This window comes from Poecilia reticulata, linkage group LG4, assembly GCF_000633615.1.
Source record: "Poecilia reticulata strain Guanapo linkage group LG4, Guppy_female_1.0+MT, whole genome shotgun sequence".
Classification (NCBI taxonomy): Eukaryota; Metazoa; Chordata; class Actinopteri; order Cyprinodontiformes; family Poeciliidae; genus Poecilia; species Poecilia reticulata.
This window is the reverse complement of record NC_024334.1, coordinates 8284924-8311319: the sequence shown is the minus strand read 5'-3', so window position 1 is coordinate 8311319 and position 26396 is coordinate 8284924. Positions and strand designations below refer to the sequence as shown.

The following is a 26396-nucleotide window of genomic DNA, read 5'->3' as shown; positions in this document are numbered from 1 at the left end:
GAAACGATTAAATGCTAACATTTGATTTTAAATAAAAATTTGGCTTTAAGCAGAATAGTTTACGATTCTCAGTTCCTACAATCTTACTTGAAACAACCAATTATGTAAAGATATGTTTCATTTATGACACTTTAGTAACACTAAGTGTGTTAATCCCTAATTAGCTCATTTTAACTCATTAATTATATTCACATCTTGTAGGACTTCCATTTAGTGTGCAGAGCCACACAGAAACATGCTCAGTATAATAAATATCATGCAAGTAGTTCTCTTTGTTATGTATGTTTGTGGCCAAGTCAGACAACTGTGCATAGACCCCCCTCTGTTCCTGTTATTTGGTTCATTCCAGGTGGAGAGCTCCCTTTAATTGTGGTAGTCATTCAGCTCCAGCTGTGGAAGTCATGTAGAAGCATTATGTGTCGTGTTGACAGCAGTGTGTGGTCTAAATATCCCATCTACTCCTAGGATGAACACAGTGGCAAAACCATAATTTACTTTAAGCTCAGAAATTTCTGGTTTGCATAGACTATCCACTGTATTCCTGTTATCTATGATGTTTTGATTAAATTATGAACACAACTTCTTAACCACTGTTCCTACATATAAACAAAATGTTTCCTGCAGTGAAAATACGTATGATAAAATCTGAGAAGATCCACTTTTGCATCTGAAACTGAATATGACCACTGCTGGAGCTTCATATTTTATAGATTTGGAGGAAAACCTGAAGAAATAGCCACAGATTTGTTAGTTAATGGAGACACGTCTGGGACAAATAACTGCTTTCACACAATTAACTTTGGATGTGCTTGGCTGAAGGAAGTCGGACACAGCATTGTGTAACTTATTAAAGATGATAAAGCCCAGTTAGAACTTAAAGCAACAAATCACCAGGCTTGGTTTATGGTCATTGTCAGGATAAATATAGACAACAAGTTGGTCCTACTGATCTTGCAGCCACATTACTGAAGAATTGATACAGCAAAGCATTGTTTGATTTAATAAATCTGGAATGCTCTTTTTTTTAACATGTTTTTTTTATTAGTTTCTCCTTATACATGCACATGTTATACATTATTTGAATTATTTTGCTCAGTGGCACATTTCACTGAATCTGAATGTGCTATTTTTAGCAATTCCGCATTATTTATTTTTCTTCATTGTAAACCCTTACTGCACTGCCTCTTTTTGCACTTGTACTTTGTACTGATAATACTTAAATAAATAAGGTAAATATTACATCACAAATATTTTTTTTWGTAAAAAAGAATGCACTGATGAAGATGGGAATTGGAATACAGCATAGTAAAATTTAGCACGGTGTTTAGCCAGCCTAAAAGGATTTGTTTGGTATGGTAATATGCAGCATTGCCCTGCATGAGTTGGTACGTTGATTTGCAGTCTTTAATGGTAAACCACGGTCCTTTAAAGCATTCTCACACTTATACCATCACTTCTATATCACCATAATTTCTAGAATTCGAATACATTTCACCTGCTCTGCTGCTTTCTTTCTGTGAAAAAATGGCCAACACAAAAATTAAACCATCTCTGTCACAAAGCCCTCAGAGCACTAACTACATCAACAAGTGGCCATAAAGGGAGAGAATGAAGACACTTATGGATCCCTCCTTCTGGCAACAGCTTCATTAATCACGCCCCCGATCGATGGCTGCTCAGGAAACAACGGCTGCTCAGGTACTTCCTGCTAACACACCATCAAATAGATCCTTCCCAATTCCATCTATCACTTGTTGAATCTTTGACCTCTTTCTCTCTTAGAGGTTTCTTTCTCTCGAGCCTTCAGGTGCGAATGACCTTATGTACAAAATACACAATGACCATGAAAAGTCGTAACACCACATCGAATAAAACTGAAAAATGAGACCTGAGCTAAGAAGACATCACAAATTTCATCATTGTCAATATCCTGTACCATCCTCATGATAGATGTTTTAGAGCACTCAAAATATTATTTTAAGGATATTAACTCACTGGAGGTTGTTACATTTTCCTTTTTAAAGATGAATCAACCATTTTCAGAAAAGTATTTAAAATGTTTGCTAAGTATATTATTGTTTTTTTCAGTCTTGCATTTATTTATTCTTTTTAATATGGGAGCAGCAATGGTGAAGTGGAACCTGTGTTTGGGGGGATGTTGCTTCTGGGTTGGTTTTGGGGCGGAGTTCCTGTTAGGCTCAGACGCAATCTGGATGCTAAAGGCAGCGCTTTGTTCGTCATTGCTACGTCCTGTTTTACAATTCTTCAGTTCAGTACATGGTAAGAAAAACACAATAGAACTACTCTGTAAGATGTTTGCATCTTTTTTGATCGATAGGTATCATTGTGATAGGCTTTCTGTTCACCTTTCTGTTAATAGTTGAGTTTTTAAAGCTGAAGTTTAGATTGGCATTATGCCAACCCAAGCCAGAGAAATCTTGCTGAATTTGGTGATTGAAACACCTCAACATCTTACCAACTACCTTTTTTAGTTGTTTATTTTGATTTTGTTTGAATAATATTCAGTGCATGTTGCTTTGTGACTCTTAAAGCAGCCGAGAGCACAGTGAATCTAGCTGAAGTTAAAGGTAGAGAAACTATTCTTTGTTCATGAAGCGTGGGAATTCAGAGGTTAAAGTTTGAACAATGCCATATTAAATTCTAAATGTGTTGTAATCTTACTTTTGTATTTTTGATTATTAGTAAGCTAAAATCAGTGCACATTTTGATGTTCAGATCGGTTAATGCAGTAAAGCTTTTAAACAGCTGACTCTAATACACTATACTTTACTTGTCTTCATCTAAGTGAAGGATGCCAATGTGAAAAAAGTAATGTATGAAGTTAATTATTACTTGTAAGAAAAGTAAACAAGGTCTATAAAAGAAAGGTAATATAGAACATTAATATTGTACACTGTAAAACGTTTGTTGGTTAACAAATAAATGAGATGCAATCTGGATGCTAAAGGCAGCGCTTTGGTTGCCATTGCTAATTCTTTTTTTTGCTTTTCTTTAGATTGCATGGGCTCTGTAACAATTACATCTGAACATCACTGGTGAGTAAAATAGCTTTTGTTTTTGTTGAAGTAACTTCATAAAAATATATAGTCTCTTTAGTCTCTCTCATTGAACTGAGCTTCTATCTTGAAGACCTATATCAACATGGTTTTCATACAGACTCTCAAATTCATGACTTTTTACTTGATTTTCCAGTGATACTTGAAGTTATGCTAGTGTGACATTTAGGTTTGGGTGTCTGTCAAGTAGAGAAGGCCCAAATAAGAAGCATGACTTGTCATTGGGCTACACGCCACACTTTTATGCATAGAATACTTAGAATTTTATGGTTGTAAAGTGACAAAATGTGAACAAGTTACAGATGATTACTTTTCAAAGCCAGTTCTTCATCCTCTTGCTAAAAGTTAACAACTGTAAATTAAAAATACTCCTTTCCTTACATTATTCTGTAGGAATCTTGGTAATAACTTTAATCAGTTAAATAAATGGTAATGAATGTTTTAATACGCTCAATAAAGGGGTGTGATGAAGATATTCTCACAGACTATAAAAAAATCCTGCTGAGATCCTGCTAATGGTCAATGAGCCATATTTGCCAGTCACCTATATGATGTGTTAGATGACTGTTTTGGATGAAAGAATGACAGTTTGATGAGAGTTTCAAAGCCTTTAGCTAAAATTTCCTTCAAAGGTTGGCACCCAGCATTGAATCAGCTCATCTCTGGATGTAGAGGCAGATCACAAGGAGAAACCCTGGTGGTTTTACCATATCCTCATACCCACATCCCTCCCCACATCTCCTTCTGCTTTATCACCTCATTAACGCACAACCCAGGAGGATTCTTCAAGGTGTCGCAGATGAAACACAAATGAATACCTGTTTCTAAAACAGCCCCTTACTTTCTTTCCAGTTGTTTGTAGACACTTTCTTCCTTTTCTGTTACTAACTTTGACATGGTTCAAGCCATCGCCATGGGTTGTGTGCAGCTGCAGCAAATCTGGAAACAGATAGAGCCAGATGAAATATCAAAATGTTTCAGTAAAATCCAAAATATAGGAATTTTCCTATAGCAGTGTTTGAGTCCTCTCAGTGGAGAGTGATTTCCATGTTAGTCAAACACAACAAAACACTGAGAGACCAGAGTTAAGAAGCTGTGTACAAAATGGTGGTTTGACAGCAGGAACTGTCAGATGGCATCTTTATTACTTTACATGAGGAGTCCTGGAGGACTGCACAAGCATCTGTTTCCGCTCTTTGCTGTTACTGCAAGCCTATAGGAATCAACCAGCTTCAGCTGTTTGATGGCGCAGCACATATTTGTTCAGGGGATTAGACTACCTCAAGGTCCGCAGTAATGCATTGTACGGAGGTAATGGATAACGCTGCTGTGTGTTGCCTGAGTTGGACAATTTATTTGACTCTGTCGATGCATATCAAATCTGTGAGTTAAATGAAGGAGAAAAATCTCAACCAGAGGATAGTGGCATGTTGTGGTTGAAAGCAAGAAAAAGCAATTGTAATTGTTGTAAATGTTATACACAGAGTGATTAGCTGCGGGAGGTTAAACAGCATATATTGTGAAAGTGGCAGCAACCATCCCCTTCTTTAAATGGAAACTCTCTGAGATGAGTGTTTTATTTGATGTTTTATTAAAACAATGATAACAAATGTTACTCAAAATGTAAAGCTGATAAAAACTTAACCTCTATAACTTAATCTACACAAACATTTATGTTAATATTATATAGTATTTATGTTGTAGTTGTTTTGCCTTTTGACACATTGAATCTGCCACCATCATGCTTCATAGAGCGAATAAGGATTTTCTTCAGAGGGATGCATATATTCTTCAAGTAATGACTGAGACTGTAGATGTGAGATGTCTTATACTACACAGTTGTTTTCATGAGGTAAATATTTAAATTAATATTAAGTTAGTGTAAATGAATTCTAAATAATGACGCCTAGATTTAAAGATCACTGAATAGCCTAAGCTTCAAAATCTTAATAAAAACAAACATTTTATTGAGGCATAGACTAAAATAATTCAAAAGTATTCTTTAACAATGAAACGGCAACTCATGCTCAAATTACACTGCTGGCACCACCATGCTTCGGAGGTACAACAATGGTTTATTTTCTTGGAGGTTTTTCCTTTTTCCTTTCTCAGTTTTGGTTGACAGTGTTGCACATACGCATCATGTTGGGGTTTAAAGTTGTTTTCATGCCCAAAATAAGGAAATGCGTAAAAATGCCTTTAGCTTTTAAGGATTCGTTTCTGATTTGTTTGCCTTAATCTCAATAATCATAACAGCAGCAAGTGGAATTAATCATGTTTTAAATTTAAAAAACTCTTCTAGATGTTTTATTACTCGGTCATATTAGCTCTTGCAATACCTTGCACACATTTCTTGCATGGCCTTTTGGTGGATAATTATTTAACAACCACAGTAAATCCAGTTGGCAAATCTGCGTGGATATTCTTATATTAAAAAGAAAGATTTTATTAGAATTGTTTTCAAATTTAACAGAGCTGAAACTTTCTTTGCATTTTCATGTTTGGAGCTTCAAATGATGATGGGTCACATTAAAATGTTCCTTTTAGTCTATAGGGAGAATCTCAACAGGCGGGTGTGGGTGGAGATGTGCTTGTAGGTTTTTAAATTGACTGAAATGATATTCATAACTGTTACTCATAAAGGGCACCTGCTCTTAGGCACCTGCTGTGAGCTCTTCCTAGCGGCTGGTTGAAGATCAGGGCTCAAATATAGCCGGGTATCAGTAGGGGTCCACATCTGGAGTTTGAGAACATGAAGGCCCAAAAGTAAGGACTGGGGTCTAAATGAGCAGACATTGAAAGCATGTATGGGTGATAAAAACTGTAAAAGAAAGAAACATACTTAAGACTTATAACAAGTTTCAGTGAATGTTTAGCAAGCTGGAAGCCTTTATGGGTAGGAAAGAAAACTCTAAATAACAACCATAGACACAAACACACCTTCATACTTTGAAAGATTTTATTGGTGGGGGGATGAAGCTGAACTTCAGTGTGTGTTCTTGACATTGTAACCTTTTTGTGATATGTTCTTTTATGATGGGGATGAAATTGTTGCTGGATGAAACTTCTTTCCTCTAGCTTTTCCCAAACCTGTCATGACTATCCACCTTTGTGGGAAATAAAAGGCAGTAGATTGTTCTCAACCTGTGTTTATCTACAAATAGTGACAACATCAAAACAGAAAAACACAAAATGGGTCTGCAGACAAGATTTTAAATTGATTGTACTGCATTGGCTGTGCCAGCAAATACAGATACAGACTGAATTATGTTTATGTTCTTACAGTTATTTCCTGACATAGGAACAAAACATTTTTGGACAAAACATGGCTTTCACAGTTGTCTTCTGAAGTCATGGATAATGACTGCCAGCACAACCGAGAAAGAAAATCGTACGTAAAAAATATTTAAATAAATGTCATAGATGCTGCCGTAGGCATATAGAGGAAATACCTGATGCAAAACTGTTGAATGTCCAACTATAGATCACATTTAACTTTTGATATCTGTACGAAGTATGCATACTGGAGAAAATAACCCTTCAAAGAAAATTATTCTACTGCCCTCTGACCTTTTAAATTGTTACCACTTAAAGATTATTATATGAGCTACTTACATGTTTTACAAAACAATGCCACAATGTCTTTTACCCTAAGAAAATGTCATTTTTATTATTGGAGAATATATTAGCTTAAATATTAATACAAATGGAAAAGAAAAATCTATCTAACCAAAATTAGATAGCGTAGTTCTCATTAATCACAAGTACTTGTTTCTGCTGAACCACAGATTTCCTGGACATAAGAGAGACACACACAGTATCTGTCAGCTTTTCTGAGGCAATGGTAGCTATTTCTAAACTTTTTCCCTAGATCAGCTGTACAGTTTGTGCTTTACTTTTCACCACATAGTTTAAACTAAATTAAAAATGCTTGGAAAACAGTTTTTTGCCTAAAGCATTAAAACTAAGAAAGTCGAAATTAGTGCTTGATATAAGTTCATTTGAGAGAAGTTACCCATAAGAATAAATCTGTTTTCCAGTTTTGGCGTCGTTTCTAACAGACCGGTCATCGTTGCTCCTGCAGTACCCTATAGTCTGGTTTGGTGTAGTAGTCCAAGGCCGGGAGATGATCCAGGAGATTATTGAATTCTGAAGGCATGTGTTTGAGTAGCATCCGGTGATCATAAAGGGATGTTAGAAAATAAATTAATCTCATTGTATTTTACTAACTCTGTCTTTGAGACACTGCCGTAAAGACAAAGAAACAGAAATTATAAGTTTCTCCCAGAAATGTTTAGTCTTTTATGTGAAACAGTTAAAATATTAATGTTAGTAGAAAATGTTTGATCTGTTGCAAATAACTCATGTAAATCTGCAAACTCGTAACGTTATTGGACTCGTTGTAGCAAAAATCTTAAAAAAAGAATGGGGATCAGACACTTAGTTGTATGTTATGAGTGATCACATTTATCAAATCAACAAATATCAGCTGACACATCCAGCTTTTGTGAGAGAAACAAACAGTTTGAAGAATAAACACAGATACCAACAGGTATCTGTGTTTATTCTGTTTATGCAGTTTGATACTTGCTAACTTCATAAAGCAGATGCGATAGAACACAGTTGCTTTCTGATGTTATGTTCTGTGTCACATCTTCCCCTTGTTTGTTTGAGTCATCATTAATCCGTTTATGCCTTTTGGCCCTCCAGATTTGGATAAATTGTCTGACTTCATTATGTGTGAAGTTAGACATGTACTGATTTGCTTGATCACCCCAACACATAAATTGTTTTTTGTGCCAATAGGCCATGCTGACTGTCATCACCTAGTGCAAAGTTTCCCGTAACTTGATATTGTGAGTAAAATCTTGCAAAAAAAAAAAAATTGCGGCATAATAATCGAAATCAGCTTTCCTTAATATTTTCTCGTTTTTTTTCTCAAGTGCAGATTGAAAAAGAAAAAACGTGAGACAACATGAACATGCAACGTTTTCCCATTAAATATATGAGATAATGCATTTGGTGAAAAAGAACCACTTTGGTTTTCAATATGCCTCTCTGCACAAAGCTCGTGAAAAAAAGAAAATGATTATCTTAAGTGACAAATGCATGCTACCATCTCCATCTAATGTCTGTAGCTCATTTGATTCTGTTATGGTGTAAGGATAATATTTCACTGAATTGTTCATGCTTTACAGCACTCTATCTTTATGTTCTAAATTATATTTAGAGAGAGAATATCCACGGCTTCCTTTCCTGTCACTTTCCTAGCTTCATTATACCTTGGTTTAACCTTCTATTAACACTTCCTATGAAATTCCATTTTCTGGCATACAGAACATCTGAACTTTTGACCAGAGCTGCTTGGCCTTTGTACATTACTTACTTCCACCCACTAGTTCATCAAAATGTGGTCTTGGTCAGCGGAGCTCAGGTAAGCAAACCCATCCTCATATTTCAGGCAACTGCTTATTAATACCATTAATGTCAAGAGTTCCCATGTAAAGAGGAGTCTGAGTTATTTTTTCACACCTCATGCAAAGGTTAAAAATACACTGTTTGCATGAACTGACTGACCCATATCTGGACTTAATATTCAGATCCTTTGGAAGTTGGTATTTGAAGGATCTTGCTCTCTACAGGACTTTTGCTAAAGCCAATCCCTTTGGTAAATAACCCTACACTTCTAACAGGTTCTAGGAAAAAAAAAAACTAAACAAAAAAAAACTTATAGGGGTGGGGATATTAAGTTTTTTCCAGGCACATAGTGATATTTCATAGCACAAATAACTATGTTACCTTCAGTTATTATAAAAATGCTGTATGTATCACACATGACGTAAAAGAAGTTTGACTTTATACTTTTACACCTAGAATTTGGGTTCTATCTCTTTAAGAAGCTAGTCTTTCCAACATTCCATCTTCAGCACTTCATCACAGCAATGCTCCTCCGTTAAGCCATTAACAACTGTTCTTGGGAGCGTTCGACTGAGAAGTACTTCATAAGATGAGCTCAGCAGAGATGCAGTTCCACCATGTGTTTGCTAATTGTTGCTGCTGCTAGTCTGTGGGGCTGAGAGGGGACTGTGTGGGTTAGGGTCGCTCTGTAAGGAGAAGCGCAGCTGGAGACTGCCGCAGCTGGAGACAGCCGCTCCAAGTAGGACCTTTGTAGAAATAGGTGAGAGCAAGTCTTTAGACCAGGGGTCCCCAAACTACGGCCCGCGGGCTGGATCCCGCCCGCCTACACATTTGGTCCGGCCCCCTGAACAATACCAGAGAGCATTCTGATTTTTTTTCATTTACCGTATTTTCCGGACTATAAGCCGTTTATATGTGGATTTTTCTTCAACCACCAGGGGGCTCTTTATTAGGAAGTGAATCATTGGAAGTCTGGTTACTTGCGCGCCAACACTGAGCCCACAAGCAGCAAAATGAGTAAGAAACAGATCAGATGTCTTTGGAAAGTTTCTTTGCAAAGGGGAAAAGGCCCAGAGAAGAGACAGGAGAATGGATTTATCCCGGACCAGTAGGTGAGTCCCACATTACAAGCCCGCTCTGACCGGCTGCTAATGAGGCAATGAAACTTCAAGCTGCTTCGCCACGTAGAGACCAAGCAGGCTGTGGATATAAGCAACACTTCGGGTGTCATTGTCTCTCATTACTCCCAGATGGTACCGAGAAACAAGCTCAGGGCTCCCGTTAGTCATTATCGTGAGTTAAAATTTTCACAAAAGTAAAATGTTCGTTTTTGTGGCGCTTCTGTTATTTTGAAGGGATATATAAACGTTACCATAGCGACCAGAGTCAGAGCGTTTGGGCTGTGGTCAAGAGGAGATGAGTTGAGCTTGTGAGTCTTAAGTCTGGTTTAGATGGAAAGATTTAAGAATTGTCAGCCGATTCTCCAAACCTCTGTGACCACAGAGCTGAAAAAGTACAACAGGTTCGATCGGTTCGTGTGTCCAAGGCAGGAGCGACACGAACTGATTCCAGTCACGAACATCCCGATTCCAGAGGATAATCCAGTAAAACACCTAACATAGCAGGAATTTAGAATAACCAAACACGGATGACGATGTAGAAGTGTGAAGTCATTTTAAGAGATAAAAGATGCAACAAAAAGAAAAGGCGGTGGGTAAAAGATGACGGGAGCAGCCGCTCCATTTGCTGCACTATGATTTTGAGGTCGATATGTTTTTTCATATTTAACATTTTAAACTGCATAAACATAATAATGACCTTTAGATTTAATAATAAACATTTCCACATATCATCTCCGATATCCACCGGACTCTCAGTTGGATATCTGAGTCAGCTGTTTGGGATTCCCCTCTGTTCTTAAGTCACAGCACTTTTTGATTGGCTACCTGTCACATTCAGCTGTTTGTTTTCTCATTCCAAGTCAGGGAAAACCCACAGGCTGCGATAAAAGAGCCAAGACAATCCAAATAGGGTATATTCAGTTATCTGACTGTTAATCCCCCCTCCCCCTCTCCCCCCCGGGCCGCAACAAAATTTCCAAGTCTTGACCGGTCCGCGGTAATAAAAAGGTGGACCACTGATTTAGCACATACTAGTAGCAGACACGAAGGATCAGCACTTTTACTGTTACAGTTACCGTTCGGAAACTACCGTAATCAGTTCAGTTAAATCTAATCTTGGCAACTTTTTTCTTTTTCAACCCTAATAAATGTGATATTCAATTGACCTGTTATGACTCAAATTTTGGGTGTCCCCCCCCCTTTGGGGTTGTGGCTTATGGTCCAGTGCGGCTCATAGTTCGGAAAATACGGACTATAATCCTTGGATTTATTCTGTGAAGAATCCAAAGAGGGTTATTTGATTGTGCTATCTGTAAAACAATATATATTTACATTTAGGCACTCCTGCAATTGTCACACTTTTTTTGTTACAAACTGACTCCGGCCCCCCACCAGAGAAGGGAAAAGTTATGTGGCCCTCACAGGACAAATTTGGGGACCCCTGATCTAGGGCATGGGGGTCCTTTCTAAACTTTATCTATGATTAAAATTTTATGATTTTCTTAGATTTTTGTCACTAAATCAGTTTGACTCACTGATAGTCCACATATATTTTAAACTATATTTGTGACTGATATTTATAACTAAAGAATTACTTTTATGTAGTTACGTCACACTTTGATCATTTGTTTGTTTAATGATGGTACCAATTGTTATTATTTCACATAAACTGTGTCCTGATTAATGATGAACAGCTAAAGTAAAACATGTTTATTTTCAGTGTTGTCTTCTGTGTATTATAGTTATTTTTAACTGCATCAGTTTTCATAAATATAAATCCTTAGCAACTAAAAAGTTGCCTTCAGTGCCTGTTGCTAAGCTCTTTCTTGTTTAAGTTTTTAGAGTCAAACAGTTTTTAGTAAAAATAGATTCCTCTTTTCTGAGGTCAAATGACTTCACTCTGCTTTAACAATAGTGACAGAACTTAATTCCACTGCTCTAGAATTACTGTCAAAAGATGCATATTTTATTATTTGAGCTGTTGCCAGTGCTCGATGTCAAGTATTATACACATTTTTGTTTAAAAAATGCTCAAAGAAAGGTATTTTCATGACTAGATTTCCTCAAACTAATATGTTCAAAAGGCTCAAGTGAAGATGTTCAATAAAGCGGTAAAGTAGTCATTGTTTTAGTGCCTATCCATCATTCCATTCGTCTAACATCAGTCACAGGGGCTCCAGCTGATTTTGGTTCGTTCAAATGGTGTTCTCAGACTTGAACGGATAAAAAGTCCCTTCAGAAAAATCTGTCTCGCTGGAGTCTTGTCCCCGTGGGTCGTGCTTGGTAAACCTCCAAAGAAGATGCACACAAAGAAGCTGCACAGGAGGGAACCTGGTCAGAAACCTTAATCAACTCAGCTGGCTCCTTTAAATGCCTAGACTGAGCTAACTTCCAGACGATAAGAATCCTCACCCTATGTCAAAGGTGAGCCAAGCTGCAGAAGGAAGCTTGACAGCTTGTCTCATTTATTGTGAAAAATCAGTTTTGGTTCTCTGTTTTGCTACATTAAATGTCATGATTTTGACTTTTTTTTTTTTTTTTTGTAACAGAAACAAAAACATTTTTGCAGCAGTCTTAAGACATGACATAAAAGCAGTATTTCAGGACCAAGTCAAAAAAGAATAACTTTTAATCTATTTTAATGCTGGTTCAGTTGACAGTCGAAAGGAAAATGATTCTCCCATAATCTTCTCTTTATTCCAGTTGAAAAAAACAGCTGTGATATAACTCAAATCTGAAAACACCCACAACAATTTGTGAAGTTTGTGGGTCTGTAACAGCAGCCTTAAAACTACAGATGCTAAATCACCTTGTTCAAAAGAAGCACAATCCTTGCCTTATTTTACAGAGGCTTCACTGTGTTGTTTACTGACATACTTTTCACATTGCTAAACCTCATTTCAGCTTAAAAGTTTGCATCTAAAAAAAATCAAGCCAAAGCTCATAAGTCCAACATTGTATTGGAGGCTATTCACTCAGACAACTCAAACTGCATGAATCACACAGCGCTGACGTCATATTTGGTTAAATAAAACCTAGTAATAGTGGTCTACAAGCACTGCCTCTGAAGAAATGTTGTTTCTTATTATAATGGGAAAATTAATGATAGGATTTAAAAGAGTTTACAATGGCTATGAAAACCTTCAAGGTCATTTCACTTGGTTGTGTCAGTGGAACCCTTTCTTCTCCGATTTCAGCTTCACTGACGTAGCCTGCTGGTACACTTAATGAAAACGAGTCATTAAAATTCTTACCCAGCTTATACGCAGCTGTAGCAAGTTAAAAGGTCTGCGTGCAAAAAAAGTCTCATCCAATAGACTTCTTTACATTACCACGAGACCATCAGATTGGTTTTCAAGCAATTATGTGTCTGGATTTTCTCCTCACCTTGAATCGTGAGCTTCTCTTACATAAAAAGGCTTAGCTGTATTGGGATTGAGATACTAAAGTCCCTCTCAGATGTCCAACACCAGATTCTATTATAATTAGATTTTTCTCTGTTGTTAATAAATTGTATTCGATGTGGCACAAGCACCAGTAAACTTTGAAGCTATTCTAGAAATCTGGGAACAATCTGGAGAGTTACAATAGGCCTGCACAGCTGCTTAAAAACTAATCTGAGCTGATATGGAAATAATTTGAAATGAATGCAACTGCTAATTCTTTCAGAACATAAATTCAATATTAATTTATTATGCTGATATGTATACTGAAATAGAATTAGTAAAGTGCATTCAAACTAACATATTACCTTTCATCAGAGGCTTTAGCTGCGGAAGAGGTAATATTTTTATCATCGTTCAAGAGTCTAAAGCAGAGTCCAGCTACAATATCAGGGATTCATTTTGCAGTGAAATTTTGTGTCTGTATTTTTAAAATCTCCTTTGTGTTCTTTGTCCGTCATACTCGGTGCTTTATGGGTATTCCTCTTTCTTTCAACATCGCCTGCCATCCCTGACACACCACATGTTTTATTGCCCACTAAAGCCTAATGTTCCACTCCTTTTTGATATCGAATTATTTATTTATTTTGTTGAGTCGCCCGTAAGCTCCCTTATGAAGGATTGCCTGCCGCAGGCCTGCTGCAACATGATCTCGAGGGGTATTAAATATATTGCTGGCATTTGTTTTCTACCTCTAAGTGGACTGGACGACACTGCAGACAAATACTTATCCTCCAAAGTAGAAGGGCCTCAACAACAAAACAAGTATGTTCTGGGCTCTGTAATCCTTTTTGCATCCTGCCGCCGGGAGGAGTCGAATGGAGAAAAAAAAAAAAAACTGCTTTGATCAGACTGCATATTTTGTATTTGCCCTCACTGGAATGTATATGACACGTCTGACTTCAGTCTCCATCCAGCATAAGTTTTATTGCATTTAAAAAAAAAAGAATGCAAGGTCCATGTATTTGCATGATAATAATAACAGCATATTTTGTTGAAGGGGCAATATTATGTAAAATTGTAGCAGCCATTCAGTTGTGCAAAACAGTTGGTTAGACCATGCACTGCCTTTGAGGATGAAGTTCCTCCTCGGAGCCACAATTTCCAAGCTTCAGAGAGTCCACATCTTACAGAGGCTCCCCCTGTCAGCTCCTTCAGACTAGCCAGCAGCAATTAGCAAATACCTAATGGCACCTCACATCTGCCGAGTTGATTATACGAGCTTCTTCTCAATGCAATGCTGGTAAAAACGTTGTTAAATGGTTATAGAGGAGCGATGTTGTGATTACTTCCCGAAGGTAGAGTGTTGTAAAGAGCAGGACTTTCTTAAATACTGAGGCCCACTTTCAAGGTGTTAAATTACTTGGGGGGTAGCTTAGCTTTTAAACTCAAACTGTTCCTCTTTTTACCCCTCAAAACCTATACATCCGAATAGTTGATATGCGCCAAGTGTTAGTGCTACAGAATTAAACGACTTAAATAAAAGACAAAACATTGCAGTCAATGCTAATACAGAACAACACCGCAGGATTACTACAGTAACTTGCTCATTCTACACTCATTACTGTATCTCGGACTTTCTTAATGCTAATAATCTTCTTTTCGTTTCCATTCACTCTCTGAAGCTGTGACAAAAGAGAAAAAAAATGAATGAGTTATCACAATTTTTGCATACCCAGTCCACCAGTCTCATTCAAAATCATGTTTATTCATGTTGCCCTCAAGGGAAAAGGGGTAAGAGAGAGATGATTAAATTCTAATTTGACCTCTATCATAATTTAGCCAAGCCTATTATGATGTCAATCATTTGAACTCAATACTGGAGTGAGGAGAGGGTGATTGTGTAGCAAAGGGGAAGGGATTTGCAGATAATTTGAGGACCACACAACTGTATCAAATCAGTTTTCATCCAAGCACATATGCTTTTCACAAAGAGAACATTGCTTGCTCAGTATAAGTGACAATGAAATGACAGACTTGAGTACAGCTTGTGAAAATTCCTTTTCTTTGTGTAAAATTTTGCTAAAGTGAGGGGAAAATAATTCAACCAATTTAACAAGTGAATGCATCAAGATCATAAGTTTGTACTGTATGAAGGGTGGAATTGCGCCCTAATAAAAACAGTTTCTCTATCACCTGCTGTAAAAGCCTATGCATTCTCATGTAATCCAAAGCAAAAGAGGTGAATAAATTAAAACTTTGATGTCAAAATCCTGACGTCAATAATTTTGGAACAAAACTAAATTGCAAAAAAATTAAAGTTGCAGCAGAGCAACGTTATATGCAATAGTCTGTTCTCACTGTACTGAGCAACAGATGATACTTGAAAAACAATTTGACAGTGGAGCCTTTTTTTAAACAATATATTAAAATCTTCAACTTTGAAACATGTCAGTCTCAAGAACCACATCATTATTTTCTTTGACTGGATGATATACTTACAGGAATGTAGAACATTAACAATATTCGCATGTCTTCCACTTCAATGGTGTAGGAAGGGATGCTGCTTTACATAAATAACACTTTGGTATCACTTTCAAAGCATACACAATTTAATATTCAGCTAAGCCGAACTGCCATGTATTTTTTTGGACGCTCCATAAAAATCTCACAGCATGGGTGCTGCAACTCGGAAATGCTGTATATGCCTCACATGCACAGCACTGCTATAAAATTTACACAAGTACTGCTCAAATGTTGTAGCATTACCCTATATATCATTAAACGTCCTGCAATTTAACTCAGCTGATGAATATTCATTGATGTGTTTTCTGATTTATTTGGTAAATATTTGACCACCTCGGAGCACTCATGTTCTGTATAGAGCATTTTACTTTCATCTCCAGATTATTAAGTATGGGGGCCGGGGGAGAAATTACATTTAAGAGACATATTGACATCACAGCAAAAGCTATCTGTATTCACTGAACAGAAAATTGAGAAACAGGAGGATTGAAAGGATATGGTTATAGGTATTTTGATCGGGTTCTGGTGGCGAACTGATGTAAGGGTGTAAAAGTGAGATGAATCTTTACAGGATCTCCTCCTCCCCTTAGGTGATAACTTATTTAAACGAAGGCTAAAGAATCCAAGTTAGACTTGTCCATTCAGCTAAGGTTGCTCAGGCCCAAAAACCTTAACATTACAGAAAAGCTGGGGTATTCCAGAGCATGCATTTAAACAACAAGGGATATATCTTTTCCAGCCTCTACTGAACATCAAGATTTAGGAAAGCCATAATTCTATTGATTATAAAACTATTGAAATGATCTAAGAATAACTCATTGCGTTTGTGTACTTTTTATAATTCAAAGTCTGTCTTAACTCAGGAATACATATAGGCATGTTTACAAAATCAGAAGTAAGAACAAATATAAAGCAGAAATATGTTTCTGTAAATGGAGTGAATAAGCTTCAACCTACTCCCTTTGGGTGTGTTTTTGTTGTAATAAACTCCATCTATATGGTATTATGCATTTAAATCCTATTACTGAAATAAACAAATCTGTAAATAAACCAATTTAAGTTGCATGCAAATATCATGTAAAGAAATTGACAAATTTGGTTAAATTTGCCAAGCGAAGGTGATTAGATTTAGCTGAAGAAATTAAATTCGAAGGATTTATCCTGTAAAATCTCAAGTTTGGATACAAGTATGAAAGTTTGTTTATGAATGTTCAGTATAGAAAAAATACCTACAAACATCTGGATGTGTTAAAAGGCTTCTAGGTTCTTACAAACTAAATTAAATTAGCCAGATGACAGGTACGCACTGCATCAAAACATAATGGAAGTGTGTTTGAAGCTGGTTGCCAGGGTAGGAGAAAACCTCATCGCTGATGATCCCATATTGATCTCTCAGCTCCCCAGCAGCCACATCACTTCATCTCCTTTTTTCACAACTCTCCCTCCCTTCACCTCATCTTGCAATATCCTGCAAGGTCTCATTGATCAGTAGTCTTCAAGGGCACAGTGGTTGTGCGGTTGGAGGCGGTCAAACAAGTTAAGATAAGTGCTGTGGAGCAGCACTGTGGAGAGTCAGCAGGGACGAAGATCTGGCAACCACACTGAAGCACAGCTCAAAGATTGAGGACTTATCCATATCTCCACCTCATTAACCTTTTATCCTGATTTGTTGACATGTTCTTTGCACAGTGTTGCCCTACATATATATCTATATTAAGGAGATGACTTCTCTCTGATGGGATCTTGAGAGGAAGGCGAACTCACACCCACAGTCAAAGGAAAAAAAAATACTGTTTTCCACATACTGAGATGGTCTTCCATTAAACCTGATGTCATTTTAATAAAATCCAATCCATTTTACAAGAGATCAATACCTGCAATCACTAGGGAAGTCTTAATAACTTCATTGTAATTCATGTTAAGTGGCTCCATTTAATTGAAGATTATTGCTGAAAATGATAAATTTAATCTCTAACAGCCAAGCAGGGTTATACATACTATACAGTTAATGGATGTTTTTTTTTTCTTTGTCCTGAAGGTTGCACTCATCATTTCAGATGATAACACTACTTTCGCTACTACCTATGGGAATTTGGAAAACCTACTGAGCACCATTCTCAAGTATAAATATTATTGATCTTGAATTAATCCAGTTGCATCATGAACTCTGGCCTTAAAGCATTTGGGAAGGGAGACGGAGGGTTATGGTTGGGCCACAATGCAAAGAAAAATTCTTATGCAAAGAGAAAATGATTGTTGTTATTCTATTTAATATCCTTGAGCATGTTTTTGCTTTATGACAATAGTAATCAGCATATATGGGAAGCATATATGCTTCCCGTATATCCTTTTTAATCGCTGTATACATACCACCCTTGATTAATATAACAGAAATCATAAGGTATGCCACATACAAGTCTCCAATCACATAGCATTCCATGTTCCCTATGAAGAGAAAAGTGTATTTCCTTTCATTAATTAGGGGAAAGCATGTAATCAATAACTGCTTGGAGGTAAAAAAATTTACAGCTGAAGCGGTCAGTTAAAATCATTTGATGCCAGCTTTAACTGCATCAAGTGCTGCAGCTGCTGATGGTCTGGGTCCAGGATGATGGGGTGAAGACAACCTGGGGTGAAACAGTCACTTGTTGTCTTTGATAAGTAGAGACCTCAAGATGCTGACAAAGGAGACAGAAGACTCGTGTCACCTTTAATCTTGAACCCAACTTAAGTTTAAAATGTAGACAAACACAAACCTCTTACATGTCCAATGTTAACTTTCTTGAGCTTTGTTTTTCCTCCGTTACCTACAGTTACATTAACGCATTGTCAAAAACCCGCCTTATTTCCAATTTTATTGAAAAGGAAAATTTTCTCAATTTTCTTCTAATTTGTCTTTTTTTTTTTTATTTCCTTCCTGTGGTAATGTACACCACAGGTGTTGATACTATTGTAAATTAGGAATGGCTATATAAAGAAGTGGGTAAAGAAGAGAGGGGGAGAAAAACCTTTGACAGGGGGAGGAAAGAAACCATTGCTATAAGAGGCTTAAGGGCATCCTGGAAGCCATCGTTTGGCCTCAGACCAAGAGCAGTTGTGGAATTGAGTTGCTGCTTTATCTGTTTTTAGCTTTACGGTTCCAGGCAGAAGTCTGACCACCACTGCTCTGCTTAGTTGAGTGCAAAAAATAAACAAAAAGTAACACACCACCACAAGCTTAAGCCTCTCTCACACATGAGTGACTCCATCTTTAATTTCTCAGTTGGAGTTTTTTTGTTGCCGTTTGAAGGTAACAACAGGAACAGTGGGGAGGATGTAAAAAGAAAAAAAAGTTTACTCCTAAGTTTGGCATGATTTTCCAAAACTTTCACATTTTTATTTTGTTTTAAGCTGATTACTGGCTATAATGCCACATCAAACTAATAAAGACACAGTACTTTCTATGTTAAAGAAAAAGTAAAAATGTCACTTTTGTGATGAAAAACAATGAGAACATGATAAATCATCTCAAAATATTTAGCAAAAAAAGCAGAAAAGGTTGACCTTATTATTGCATTATTTTTTGTGATCATTACACTTGTAAGCTTTTTTTGGCAGATTGCTTCCAGTTACTAAGAAATTGTTACAGATAGGTAAAGTTTAAAGTTAATCAAACATGTATTACAAATATCCAAAATATCTTTTACTGGATAAATAAAATGAGAAAAAAAAACAAAAAAAAAAAACACTTTGAAAGTGACATCTGCACAAATCTTAAAATGTCAATAGCTAAACTATCAACTAAGCTGTCATGGAGTGACTATGATTAAAACGACACATTTTTTGTTGCCCATCCATCCATCCATTTTCTGCAGCTTATCCGGGGTCGGGTCGCGGGGGCAGCAGCTTCAGAAGGGAGGCCCAGACTTCCCTCTCCCCAGCCACTTCTTCCAGCTCCTCCGGGGGAACCCCTAGGCGTTCCCAGGCCAGTCGAGAAATAGTCCCTCCAGCGTGTCCTGGTTCTTCCCCAAGGCCTCCTCCCGGTGGGACGTGCCCGGAACACCTCACCAGGGAGGCGTCCAGGAGGCATCCTGACCAGATGCCCGAGTTTTTGCCTCAGCGACAACCCGAGCCGCATGCCGCTTCGCCCGTCAGCTACGTCTGGAGTCCCACAGGCCAAAAAGGCCCGATAGGACTCCTTCTTCAGCTTGACAGCATCCCTCACCGAAGGTGTCCAACAACGGGTTTGAGGGTTGCCGCCGCGACAGGAACCAACAACCTTGCGGCCGCAGCTCCGATAAGCCGCCTCGGCAATGGAGGTACGGAACATGGTCCACTCAGACTCAATGTCCCCAACCTCCCCCGGAACATGTTCGAAGTTCTGCCGGAGATGGGAGTTAAAGCTCCGTCTCACAGGGGACTCCGCCAGAYGTTCCCAGCAGACCCTCACTACACGTTTGGGCCTGCCAGGTCTGACCAGCTTCCTCCCCCACCACCGGAGCCAACTCACCACCAGGTAGTGGTCAGTGGACAGCTCCACGACTCTCTACACCTGAGTGTCCAAGACATACGGCCGCAGATCAGATGAAACGATGACAAAATYGATCATCGAACTGCGGCCTAGGGTGTCCTGGTGCCAAGTGCACATATGGACACCCTTATGCTTGAACATGGTGTTCGTGATGGACAATCTGTGACGAGCACAGAAGTCCAACAACAGAACACCACTCGAGTTCAGATCGGGGGGGCGGTGGCGTTCCTCCCAACCACGCCCCTCCAGGTCTCACTGTCATTGCCCACGTGAGCGTTGAAGTCCCCCAGTAGAACAAGGGAGTCCCCAGGAGGGGCACTCTCCAGAACCCCCTCTAAGGACTCCAAAAGGGGTGGGTAATCTGAACTGCTGTTCGGCCTGTAAGCACAGACAACAGTCAGAACCCGTCCCCCCACCCGTAGGCGGAGGGAGGCTACCCTCTCGTTCACCGGGGTAAACCCCAACGTACAGGCGCCAAGATGGGGGGCAACAAGTATGCCCACTCTTGCCCGGCGCCTTTTTTGTTGTTTATACATGAAACGCTGGAATATTTCAACACAATTTTGGATTCAGTTTCCCTCATTGATTTTTCTTGATCAAAGAAGTAAAGCAATGCAGTTTTACATTTTGAGTGGAGGTTATTCAACTGCCTTCATAGGTCTTTTTACGGTGGTGTAGCATGCTAGATTAATAGGATGTACCAAATTGGCCTTGGTTGTCATCTAACATAGTTGTTTGTGTTTTCCCAGCAGTTGAAAGAACTTGTCAACACTGCTATTCTCTTAATGGTTATAAATTGCAGGGATAACACAACACAAGATGAGAGTGCAATAGAAAACCATGAGATAAAACATTTAGCAAATGTTTTAAGCATGCAGCAGGTGAATAGTGTGCATTTGAACTGAAAAGAGTAAAAGTACCAGACAGGACCCATTTTTAAGCCAGAATCAATGGTCAAGTAGTCTATATTTATGTTCTGGTCATGCATAAAATGGTGCATCTCGTCAAATACAAAATGCTTAATGATACGAAGTCTATTTATACAAGACAAAGCACTTATCTTGTCATGTTTGAGGACTGTATGACAGCCTCAGAATCATCGCTTACGAACCTAATGTACCAGTATTTCCTCTTGACAAAATAACAATATACACACAAGGCACTGTTAGGTTCCCTCCAGAAACACTTTTATTTAATGAAGCAGCACAAGAATAGATGCCTAAGTTCAAGTTCAAAGTTCTGCGTTTTTGTGAGGTCTTTGCTGATAAAACTAGATCCAGTTTTCATCATCTCAAGGTCTGTTTATAGACTTTTTTTCAGGATAAATGTCAATCCATGACCTTTCTTGAAGTAATATACGCTCTCCAAAGGCCGACACAGCACTCAAGTTTGCTTAGTTATGTTCAAGGGTAAAGGGGTCTTTTACTGCTGCAAGCCTCAGTATTCCCCACTTTTATGGAAAATACCTTTAACTATTTACAAGGGAATATTTACCTGTCTTTTGCCTAGCTAGAAATAACACTGGTGGCTCCAAAGATTCATTCTGCTTCATTATAACTCGGAAATAAACAATCTTTATAACTCAAAGCAATAAATATGTTGCAAAACATTAACTAAACATGTCTGTCACCTATAAAAATGCTTAATCAAAATGCAGTTATACTTATGTTTACATTGCTGTCACTTTTGCATCAGATTATTTGTTGTTGTATTATTTTAAACCACGTTAAAGACATGTAAAAACTCCTAAAATAAATGGATTTTTTGCCATTATATTTTGAATTAATGTCACACTAAATAATGCACAAAAATTTGGCTTTTACATTAAGGAAACAAACCCTACTTTAAGAAACAATTGTTTTTGTGTAGCATAATGGATGCCATACTTCTTTTCAAGTTTTTTTCTTGCATTCTGAACCCTTTCTTTGTTAACTTGGCCATATGCTTTGGTGCATTATACTGCTGATACAACAAATGATGGAGGCCGATCATTTGAGCAGATTTTTTTTATTTACGTTTTTCTAGTAAAAATGTTTCCGTTGTTGTAAAGGGGAGCGGGTTGGAGTCCCCCCCACTGTTGAAAAGGGGAGCGGGTTGGAGTCCCCTCAACAGGAGTTTTCTTTTTTTTTAAATTGTTTGTTCAATGTTGCATAACTCTGTATTTTTGTGTTGATTGATGGGTTAGGGTTTAATGTTTTTATCTTTCTCACTCTTCCTTCACTGTCACATCCTGTTTTTGTTTTAATGATGTAAAGCTCTTTGAAATGCCTTGCTGCTTAAATGTGCTATACAAATAAAATTTGATTTGATTTGATTTAGTAAAGTTTTTAGCAGATTTCATGAGGTCATGTGGTCTAGCAAGGTTTCAGAGACTTTGAGAAGATAAATGAACCAACACCATTACAAATTTTCCTCCATACTTTTCACAGGGTGCTTTTTCACATATCCCGTCTTTTTAACACAAATAAAAGTTCGGTCTTGATAAATTAACGCACAGTTCCAATGCATTTAGATTACTATCACACATTTACATTTGAGATGGAAGGACAGAAAACACCTTTTCTTGCCATGTTTCACAAACACCATCTAATGCTTAATGTGAAGACTTGATAACCCCAAGGTGCCTCCATTAACTGTGGAGAACTTTACAGATATTTTAAATGGACTTTCCTTCTCTCCTTGTATAGCTATAATATAAACATGAGTCCTTGCCCAGCCTTGTTTGTCACAGTTCTGGTAATTTTATATTTCTTTCAAGTTTTGTGCTGACTGTAGAAAGGACAAACTTAGGAAAACATACAGTTTATAATTTTCTGCCTTTTTTAATGTCAACACACATATCAGTGCCTATTTGCCTGACATGAATACTATATTGGCCTGTCTAACAAATTCTTAAGAATAGCTAGAAAAGAAACGTATCATTTATGTTCTCAAACTACAAGTTTTTTTGGTGCAGAAAAAGCCTCATTTATTTTAATATTATAGAATTGTAATAAAATGTAATGTAATGCATTAATGTGTTCACATTACAGTAGATTGTGATGAAACATTTATTGATTCAACAAAAAAGTTACATTAGGCACGAGGGCTACAGTGAGGGTACTAAAAAGAACAAGAGTATGTGTTAAAGTGTGGATGAAAAGGTTACTTAAATATAGGCATGAATAAAAAAAAAACCCTCCACACCTCTGATTTAATTTCACTGTAAAATCCTTCCTGCTTTTCAAAGCGGTGATAAACCCATTTCATAATGTCAGTGCTACCACCTGGCATTGTACTGCTGTATATCCTCTATGTGCTCCTGTGGAAATGTGGTAGGAGACCCACTGGAGGGTAACCAGTTGGTTTGGCTCTTGATGTCGCCACCTGTTCAGGCAGCCAAGTGTTGAGTCAATGAGGCTATGAGTGAGCTGAGCATTGGGAATGAGAAGCATTTGACTGAAGCACCCTTCACGCTAAAATCACACAGGTGAGAGCTACTCTGACACATACTCAGTTGTTTAGACACTTGTGGACAAGTGAAGCATGATTGCCTCTTCACCAGTGGACATGTTGTCCTCTAATTGATGGGGTGAAGTTCGCTCGGTTTATGTTCTATTTTAATTTGTTGCTTTTAAGAATTGCAGGGGATTAGTAAGATGACGTAACACATTTTAATAATGCATAATAAAGCTGACTAACCTACTAAACCATAAAAAAGTGTTACATAAAAAAATTGTGCATTATTTTAATTCCGACACGGATTAGTGTGAGAAATGGAAAGTTCTTCAATCAATGGAAATCCTGCTATAAACTGTGAAGTATCTGGCCACTCTGACATATTGAGTTTGACACAAAAGTCCGGTTGTATTTCAGCAAAACGTCTTGTGTTTGACATCGGGGAATTTGTACCAATGCAATTAGTGTTTTTAGCCCCATGCCTATACATAAACATCCTATTGCAATTCCAGTTTCAGCAAGGTTGCATCATCAAATTCTGCTATAAAACCGCTTTGATGTTTGAGTTATTTTCGAAGGCCAAAATCTCTCAATTTGAATATTTCAAGGGTGCTGTTATTTGAATCTTGGTGCTTTTAAAAGCAGCAACATTCAAACATCCTAGATCTTTTTAACTGACAATGTCTACCTGTACAACAATTTTCAAAATATATATGTTGTTGAAATAAGATACATGGGTAACACTTTATTTGAAGGGGTGTGCAAGAGACTTAAATTACACTGTCATAAACATAACATTCACATGAATATGAATGAGTTTCATGAATGTTTGTGATGTTTGTCATGAAGTGTCTTTCATTAACTAATGACACTTTTAATGCAAATATGCATTAAAAGATGCTTTAGAAATATCAACTTGGCAATATTTGGTAATTACTTTTTTAAGCAAAGTTGCATTAAATCTTAAATTAAAAGTCAATTAAAAGACTCAACTTTGCATTGAGTGTCTCTATTTACACTTCAACAGTCAAAAACATTCATGAAGACTCCTTCATGAATGTCATGTTTATGACAGTATGTCAGTTTTATGCACACCCCTTCAAATAAAGTGTTAACGATGCATGTAATGCATGTTTTGTTCATGATAGATTTTACATGTTACAGAGCATAATCTGATTAGTAACTCACACCCTCATTATGTTTACTGTTAGTTCAATATTTGCTTTCATTGAAGTCCTCAAAATCCCCAAACAACATTCTTATCCCTCAAAACATCAAACATGACTGGGACATTTTGTTCCAACTGCAACCAGTGAGCTCTTGATGGAAAAATCCATGGGAGTGCTATATGAAATTGCCCACAACAGAGAAACACATAAAAGATATATTTACTACTTCTGTTTTAAACAGATGTTTTATGTCATTATAGTTTCTAACATCCAGTGAACTGGCATACAGGAACTATCAGCTGCCTCAAGCATCCTATGATATTATTTTATCATGCTATTTTTTCTGTAACTCATAGTGTAACGCCCATCCATCTGTTCTTAAGGTATCCTTCAGTGCACATTACAAATGATTGAATGATTCTGACATTGAAACACGTCTCATCTGTCCTCATCAACCTTTACTCTCCTGACCTTTTCATTGACCGTGGCTTTTCTCCCTCAGGTTGCAGTCAAAATCACAATTTATGGCCTCCGTGGCTGTTGCTCCAGCTCTGGGGAAGGCCATTAAATTAAGAAGATCAAGGGTCAAGAGGTCACAATGTCCTGCTTCTGCTACAATGACTGACATCAATAGCTAGAGACCCCGAAACACCTATTTTCCATTTAGCTCATTAAAAGCGACACCTCGTCTTTTCATATCCACCATCAAAAAGGAAAGGAAGGAAGGAAGCGTTTTTAGTATTGTTTACCTAATTAAATGTAAGAGAAAGGAACAAAAGGGAGATGAATAAAATTAAATACTTATTCCAAACATGTCAAATGTCTGAGAGAGGACAAAAAGAAACGAATTATAAAAAAATAAGAATAATCAAACATAAGAAACATAGCTTTCATGTCCAGTTCAAAAAGGAGTAAGAAGAAGCCAATGCTTATCAATTACTATCCTCAACTGTCTTGTCCAGTATACACACAAAGTGCATTTCAGTCTACAATATAGAATCCAAATATGCTTACTCTCTAAAATGTCCCATAAGATATCCAAAAATAATACAATTCCATTAATCAAAAATGGAATTGAATTATTTTGGTTGCTAAAAAACAAAACCTTTTCCTATTCTATACTGTCCATTACATCAACACCACCCACTGACGCATCCGATCATGTTCATTCTACAGTACTGCCACCACAGCCCTCAACAGTATGCCAGTAGATCCCCAATGTGTGAAATCAATGTATGTCAATTTAAATCTTCATCCATACTGTTCCACAGTTTCACTCAACAGATGGCATAACGTACAACTAGTGTTGTACTTGGTTTATGTTTCTTTAAAATTTTAATTTCTTCCTTGTTGAACATATGTATGTTTACGATTATGTCTTGCTTTGTACATTATATGGCCAGTTTTGAATTTGACAAGATAAAAAAAAAGTATTATATTTAGCTTTAAAAATAATGCATTTTGATGTTCTAATTATCCCACCATATGAATTATCATTGTTAATCTTTTTTTGCAGTGAGCAAAGTGGTTGTATAGTGTAATTGAGAGGGTTTTCCCCAAATCCCCATATCATAATTCAAGAATGATGAGATCAATGCTTTTAAATGTTTAATGTGAGGCTTTCAGCAAATTCTATGATCCAACATAACATCAAGAAATGTGTATTTACATACCAGTTTAATGCAGATGTCATTCACCTTTACTTGTATTTGATGATTTATTTCTCCAAACCATATGTTTTACTTACATGTATT

At 37.3% G+C, this 26396-nt stretch overlaps 1 long non-coding RNA gene across 1 annotated transcript; it reads left to right on the top strand.

Annotated features, from left to right (window-relative positions):
- The first annotated feature begins 2191 nt into the window (after nt 1–2191).
- LOC103463437 (uncharacterized) lies at nt 2192–8483 on the top strand. Its single transcript, XR_533510.1, has 3 exons — nt 2192–2280; nt 3017–3056; nt 8415–8483. It is a non-coding gene; the product is annotated as an uncharacterized LOC103463437 (long non-coding RNA).
- The last annotated feature ends 17913 nt before the right edge of the window (nt 8484–26396 follow it).